Genomic DNA, 8,164 nt, shown 5'->3' with positions numbered 1-8,164 from the left:
TGTATTACACATAAGCCCAGGCTGCTTAACAAAATCTGCTTCACTAACAAAATTACACACACACTGCTTTTGCAAGAGCAGAGATCCAAGAAGGGTATTAGCTCTTCATTTACATTCAGCCCTAATCTAACATGTCATGCAAATGGCACAGGAGGGAAAATGAAACCAAAAAGCCTCCCAGCCCCTCTCTTACCCCTGAACTACCAGACCATCTGTAGTTTCAAAGAAATTCTAGCAAGCACAGCTCAACATCTGCACCTCATTAGGACCTAATTTGAAACAATTGCTATTCCCTATCTCTCTTGTTTTTTCTCTGGGTAGAACAGCTTTGATGTCTCCCAGTTGACAAAAATACATACGAAATAGGCATTAAAAAATATCAACTGGAAGGTAGGAATCCATTCCCATGAACAACAGGTATCAGTGTTCAGCAAAAAGGAGCCAGAGCCCAGAGCTCCCACGCCTCCCCCAGCCATAGCTCCTGCACAGGGCAGGCAGACGCTGCCTCACTTCTTCACAAATCTCCTGTTAGGGGCAATCACCACTCACTCAAAGGGCACAGCCCCATCCAGGCCGGGATTGGGAATTGTGGATTCCCTCTTATCCCTGATACAACATTGTCATAACTCATTTTGCAAATATTCGTGACAACTGCAAGTTTGATTTGATATAAGCAAGAAATGGCAAAACAGAGTGTGAGCCCAGGTGATTCACGTCTTGCAGATATAAACTTCATATTTTCTTTTCTGTCATACCTCAGGTATGATTTTGGATGTCTTCAGAACACACACACACATTTTTCTCATGACATATTAAAGGCAAGGCAATTTAATCAAAATGAATTAGTTTCAAGATCAATACAGTAGATGCCTGCTATTTTAATCAATGAGGCAATGGCTTTCCACTTTTTTACCTACAAAAGAATATAAGCATGTTATGAAAAATCATCCATCAGCTTCCAAATAATCCATGTAGCTGAAAAGCTGACATTCCCCCCGTGTGTTTAATCCTATGTGACTCATACCCTTATTCTTACAATGAAATTATTATTACTGGGAAACTTCACTTTGCTAAGTCAGGCTCTGTAGGTGCCACACATGAGTTGAAAGCTTATGAAGTCAAAGGAGGCCTTTGGTTTGCAAGCTAAGTCAGCTGGTGACCAAATGGCACATGTAGCCTTTAAATGCAGATTTCATAAAACAAAGAGTTGCTTGCCTCTGCAAAACTTTGCCCAAGCACAGGATTCCTTAGCTGAGCCAGGTGGCTGAAAGTGTATTTAGCACAAGAGAAATTTCTGGTTTGTTTTCCTCAGAATGTGAATAAGAAAGACCAATCCTTGTGTAAGTGTGGAAGAAAAATCCGGAACCAAACAGAAAAGCTTCAAGGCTCAGATGATCTAGAACAGAGCTGCAAGGAAGGACAAGCTCCCCTCCAGACAGAAACTTGGGGCGGCAGCACAGCAGCGGCACAAGACACAACCCAGTTTGTGTTTGGCTCTGATGTTATCCACTCCAAAGTGCTGCCCGCTCAGCACCACAGCCCCCAGTCTCAAGTTGTGCCAAGGGAGATACAGGCTAGAATTGAGGAGTAAGTTTTTCACAGAAAGAGTGGTCAAATACTGGAATCATCTGCCCAGGGAGGTGGTGGAGTCACCATCCCTCGATGTGTTTAAGGGAAGACTGGATTTGGCACTTGGTGCCATGATCTAGTTGAGGTGTTAGAACATGGGTTGGACTCGATGATCTTAAAGGTCTCTTCCAACCTAAAGCTTCTGTGATTCTGTGTGGTTCTGTGACTCTCCAGCACCAAACAAGGAAATGACCCTCTTGCTTTGTAGGCAAATCAATAAAGACAGAAGACGCTTCCCTCATAAACAGAAGGGGAAAAGGGGGCACCCTGCACAGGGTCCTCCAGAAAGGGCTGAGGTCTCTGACTCTGCAGCTTCTGTAACCTCAACCCACACATCATCCTTCAGTGCAAAGGAGTGGGGGAAGTGGGATGTGTCCTGTGCTTGCCCTGGCTGGGTTTGGCAGAGACCCAAAAATTTAAAGACCAGAAGAAAAGCAACTTAAGGAGATAAGATTTACAAGTAATTGGAATATCTTCCACCAATTTGACAGGCAGGGGACCAGGTCAAAACCAGATGTGAGTTGCCAGTAAATTTCTAGCAGCCTCTCACCCTCGTTGTTCAGAGAGGCTTTTCCCAGAATTTCACACTAATGTACACAAACTTGAAGAGGAAAAGCCCCAGCAACAGTGTTTTGGATTAAACCCATCCCAGTCAGTTTAATGCAGTTTTAAATTGCGCATTGTGCCAGAAAACATGATTTCCCAAGTTGTAGGTTGTAAATATTTAGAATTTCTGCAGTAACAAAATGAGAACAAAAAAACCTGCATACAGTTCATCAGGGATAGAGTTTAGTGCCATGCACAAGTCCTTGGACATGCAGTTGTTTAGTTTCTTCCCCCGTGGGTGTTTCAGCACATTATTTAACCTACTGCCACCATGGGGAGAGGAGTTTGAACCAGCACTGTCCTTGGAAGAGGCTCTGCTGCTTGCTCCCAGCTCCAGCCCATCCACACAGAGCTACAAGAGAGACTTCTGTGGACAAACTGAGAGAACAAAGTGGGGCTGGATCCCCAGTAGTTCACGCCAACAAAAGGGAAGGGATGGTAGAGGGACAGGAGCCAGCATAGGGTCAAAAACACTTCACAATTTGAGTAGATCTGGTTCATGTTGCCTGGGGAAATGTGGTACAGAGAGGTTTCATGTTGTGTCTAAATAGATCTAGGAGCAGGATTTGTCCAAGAATAGCCCTTTTTCCTTGTGATGGGACCTGGGCAGAGATCAATGCAGAGACCCCCAACACCAAGCACATCACCATGGACAGAGGGACCTTCTGGTGGCAGTTCATTGTTCATGAATTGGTGCAGAGTGAACCCATGGAGGCTCTCCCTTGGACTCAGGGCTGAGGTGCCTTCATGCATGACCCCATACATCTGTACACATGCATCTGCATTGTAAACACATCTGCAGAAAAATAAACAGATAAAACTTGGATCTGGCAGAAGCCTCCAAGATGGTCTCCTTGGAAAGAGACACACCAAATCTGAGCAGGATGCTCCTCCTTGTCTTTCCTCCCCATAAAGACCTGGAGCACACAAGGCTCTAAGAGACCAGGTATGATTTAAAATATGATTTAAAATTTTACCTGTAGCCAAGATCAGAACAGACACCCCCCAGTCCAACCACACACCTGGAAAGAGCTGGGGCTGTGCCTGCCCAAAGCTGGGGAGCAGCATTTGCTGAGGCATCTGCTTTGTCCCCAGCGTTTCCTGTGGCATCTGCTTTGTCCTCAGCTTGAACAAGCACTGAGTAAAGGCTGACACACCAGAGGCTCCTACTACCTCAATGTCCCACACAGAATTTATCAATGAGAGCTGCAAACTTCCAGGAAAGCCACAGCGTTTCATGAGAGCAAGGACATCTTGAGTTTACATAACTGCGTGGACTTCTGAAATCCCCTGTAAACCAAATGAGGCAACTCAGCTCAGAAGTATCCCCTAATTAAAAGCACTGGTAAAGCAAGTCTCACGCATGGATATGAAACAGCCTGAAGGACCAGCAGCTGCTGAAGGAAACACAATAAACACCAAACACCCACACACACCCTGATCCTCCTTGCTCACTGCTCAGCATCTGCTCTCATCTTTTTTCCACTCCTTTTAGGAAAGGGTAAGAATGGATCATTTTAGGACTCCTGTTACTTGGAGGTATTTTTCCGATCACTCCAAGTGCACAAGAGAAGATTTTCTGACCACATTTTCTCCTCCCATGACATGGGGACAGCAAACATCCCCCCCATGTATTGCTCAGGGTGCCAAGCTCTCCAAAGGACAAGAGCATCTGCAAAAAGGTCTGAAAATGTCTTGGGCTGGCCCAGCTATGCACCACAGCCAGGAATAAAGAAAGAGGGAGTCCATGTGAGCTGCACTCTGCCATCACATTACCAACAGTGATATTTACTCTTTTATTAAAATATCTCTTTGGTTATTTAATAACACTTCTTATTTCCCTACAGAAAGTGGAAAAAGGACACTGGGAATCACTTCCCCATAAGAATGGTGTCCTCACACTTGTCCCAGCCCACTGACAGTGAATTTGGAAATGAGAAACTTCAATGGTTCCAATTGTCTTATTTTAAACAACAGCAAGGCCATCATGAAGGAGGCTATCATTAGTTATCTATCAAATACAAGAGGAACATTCATAAAGATACCAGGCAGCACAAAGCCAGGTTTTTATCAGGAACACATTTCCATGGTCCTGGAAATCCAGAAGTTTTCCTGATTTTTATGAGCCCTCCATATTCCAAGGCAGCTCTTGTAGTCCAAGAGGAAGAGCTTCTGTTTTCAGAAATGTGTTAAGTTATACCCTCTGAGAACACAGTGTACCATTGGATTTACCCTTTAAATTTTTGGATGGTTTCCTGTAAATCACAAAGTCTGCTGACAGCTGTCCTGAGCCATGCTGGTCTGCAGAGTGCCACGAGGGGCAGAGATACCAGGGACACCAATTGCCTCCTGTCACCCACCTACACCGGGTTAAAAATAATAATAATAATAAAAGTCCAAATATCTCATCAGCCCTCTGACTTATCCTCAGGCTTGAGGAGGTATGTCAACAACAAGCATCATGCTCCGGGGAAAGCTGATCTTTGAGCTTGAGAGCTCAGATGTGAGCTGTAAACAACTGCCATTGATTCTCCCCCGAGGAGATTTGCTCTCCTCTCTCCATCCCACTCTGCAGAGCTCAGCCTCTCTCCTGGTCAGCTTGCACTAAAGCCCACCCTGTGTGTGCCAGAGGAATCCCTTTGCTTGAAATTACATCTGCTATTGCAGCATAAAGCTTTATCATAGCTCAAAACATTGTACTGCACAGAGATTGCAGCATCTATGAAACCCACATGCTACTTTTGTTTTGCTTTATCTTCTTCAAAAACACAAAAAAACCCCACAAAATTTTAGGGAATCACCCCTTCCCAACGACTTCCTTCTCTTCCCCCCATATCACCTGGGAAACTTGCTCATGATACTATTTTCAGCAATTCCATGATGTTCCAGAGGAATTTCCTGCAGCAAAAAAGCATTAGCTCTGCTGGCTTGCCAGTTATTTGCTAACCTGGATCCAAATGCACTCCAGCCTTCCATTCAGCATTACAGCTGGCACGGCTGCCTTTCTCACACCTTCCTTCCATGCTTTACAGGATGTGTTACTGCACTGCTCTGACAGAACAGGAACAGCACTTTATGGCCACCCAGAGCACCAATCACTCAACATTCAAGTGTTCTACACCAGAAACATTGGGGCTGCAAAGAAAAACCACTGTGGACTCGGGATATTCAACCATTTGAGGGAAGAGCTGGTGGCACCAGCAGGGCTACAGCAGTGACTGGTGGGGAGGGGAGGATGGAAACTGCATGTTCAAATCAGGTCTGCCTTTCATATGCACCCCCATGAAGCAATGAAAAGATAATTCATCGTCTGTGCCTGTACCATGAGCATCACTTGTGTCCTGTGAGTCACACAGAGATCACATTTGTCCCCATGACCGCAGGACAAGAAATTGTCCACTCAAACTCTGTGAAAGCACATTGCTCATTGCCTCTGTGGAAGTCTTTAATTATCAAAATCCCTGATCAGTGTTGCCAAGGCATGAGCTGGAGAGGGAATCACAGAATGGTTTGGGTTGGGAGGGACCATTAAAGGTCACCCAGTCCAACCCTCTGCCATAAGCAGGGACATCTTCCACTAGATCAAGTTGTTCAGAGTCCAGTTTAACCTGGCCTTGAGTATTTCCAGGGATGGGCCATTTTCTGCCTCAGATGTGGTCTCTACACACAGACCTGCAGGGTTTTATCTTGGTTTTATCCTTTCTGGCCAAGCCACTTTGTTCAGTTCAGCAGCTCAGGCTGGGTTTGGCATCTGCTGCTTCTTTCAGCAGACCTTGGCTGTCACCAGTGCAGTAATTAGGCTGTCCTGGTAATGACAAGCACAAAATGCAGTGTATTTAAGCTGACTGAAGAACCCCCTCAGGGACCCTCTGGGGAACTTGAGCTCTTCTGGTTGCCCAAAATGATTTTACAACACCCAATCTGATTAAAGAGCTGTAAATGCAACCACTGCCTGTGGCTCCAGAGTCTGTGACTGATGGCACCAATGCCATGCCCACATGTCAGAATTGAGCACATTTTACACCAAAATGTTTTTAATGGCAAGCATCCAGCTAAGTGAGTGGGGAAGTGTTTCACGGTCCTGATTGCAGCCCAAGTCCTTGCCACCAGCAATGAGCTGGACATTTGCCCTCATTTTAAATTCTGCCATGGCAATCTAATTCAGTCCCAGTCACCACCAGGCAGAGAGACTGGGGTGCAATGCCATTTTTGGTTGGTTTGCATGGTGCTCCAATCAAATAAAAACCCCTATTTCTAACCATTAAAAGAACTACTGCAGAGACAACCAGCAACAGCAGCTGAGCACCTACATCAAACCACACACCATAATTGTGATCAACAGAATGAGTGGTACAAGTCTCAGCTTTTCTTTAATTTTCTTTTTTTTTTTTTTTTTACCAGTTAGGTTGATTAGAAACAGAAGGATGCAATGACTAATTCTCAAAATAGACAAAAGGTTGGGTCAGAGTGACTTTGGCAGAAAAAAAAGCTGTTGGGGGACACAAAGATTTCTGCAAAACTTGTGCTCATCAAATTGGAAACTGTCATTTCAGATTTGGACAGAACCACAACTGTCTAGTTCAAAAACTTTTACTTGTCCAAACTATTAGATTTTAAGTTCCTCAACAAGAGAAATCTCTTTAAGAAAGCACAGTGGCAATAGCACAACTTGAACCCGTAAACTTTAAAATCACTTTTTAAATCAACAGGGCAAGAGACATGGATCCAAACAGATCTTAAGGTACTAAACGTTATCCTGTGCTTATTCATGAACTAGAACACAGAAAGCTTTTCTATATTTCTATATTTTTTCAAGTTGTAGATGTGGTTCCTCTCTTTCTCAGTATACAAAATGAGAGCCCAGCCACAGGTTTTTATTGCAACCCTCCCTCTGCCTCAGGAGACATCACAGAAGCTTCAGTGATGGTGCCAGTTCAGAGAACAGTGTCCACTCCCCCATGTTCACTCTGAGCTATCAATAGTGCAGTTCTGGTGTTTATACTGACCAAAACAAACCCAAAAAAAGAGTAGGGCACTGAGAGATTCAGCTTTTCTCATGGCTTTGTCCTCAATCTTCAACTACTCTTGTGTAAGAAGAGATTTTTTTCTATTCCCCTGTTTGTTTACAGACAACTCTCACAGCTCTGGATTAAATTAAAAGACCTTTTACAAAGTCCAGTGTGGGCAGTCCATTCAGAGTGCAAATACCTTAAATGCCATAATTTTATATCCTTACTGATCATGGTAATTTTGCAAGATTCTTCACTATATTCACTAAAAGAGTTTCCTTGAACATTTCCCTGTATTTATATAGTTACATGTGTCACTCCCAGCTTCAGCATCAAAAAATGAACATATACTGGTCAAAGACACATCTTGAGGCCAGACATGAGGGAGGTTGTACCTAATCAAATATTAATACATTTTCTATGTTAACACAAAGTACTGGTGCAACCAGTTCCTCCTTGCTGGTGCCTCCATTTCCAACAGAGTACAGAAATAGCAACTTTTTAAAATATGTGAGTCCAAGCAATGCATGTGAATGTAATTGCTGGGGCATTTTATGTGCTGCAAGGCTGTATTGCAAGATGATTGATTTCTTATGGCTGGAACTGTCATGTTCAGGCAGCATTAAGCTCTGAGTTATGGTATTTAATCTGCAATGTGTCACAAGATCTAGATTAAAGAGGACAACTGAATATTCATTTCCAATCCTCCAAAAACTCAACAAAAATACACCAAAGGCAACAAATTAGGGAATCTGTGTGTCTCCTTCCCTTTCCTGGCTACAAAATACCACTAAACATGCAACTCATTCTGTCTGAGGAGTCAGAGGAGATGAAATACATAAGTCACCATGGGAATTTATTACTCAAAAGCAACAGGGGGATGGATAGCATTTTCCCCTCAGACCCCCACAGAAGTTTGG

Source organism: Zonotrichia leucophrys, chromosome 13, assembly GCF_028769735.1.
Source record: "Zonotrichia leucophrys gambelii isolate GWCS_2022_RI chromosome 13, RI_Zleu_2.0, whole genome shotgun sequence".
NCBI lineage: Eukaryota > Metazoa > Chordata > Aves > Passeriformes > Passerellidae > Zonotrichia > Zonotrichia leucophrys.
This window is presented reverse-complemented; position numbering follows the sequence as displayed.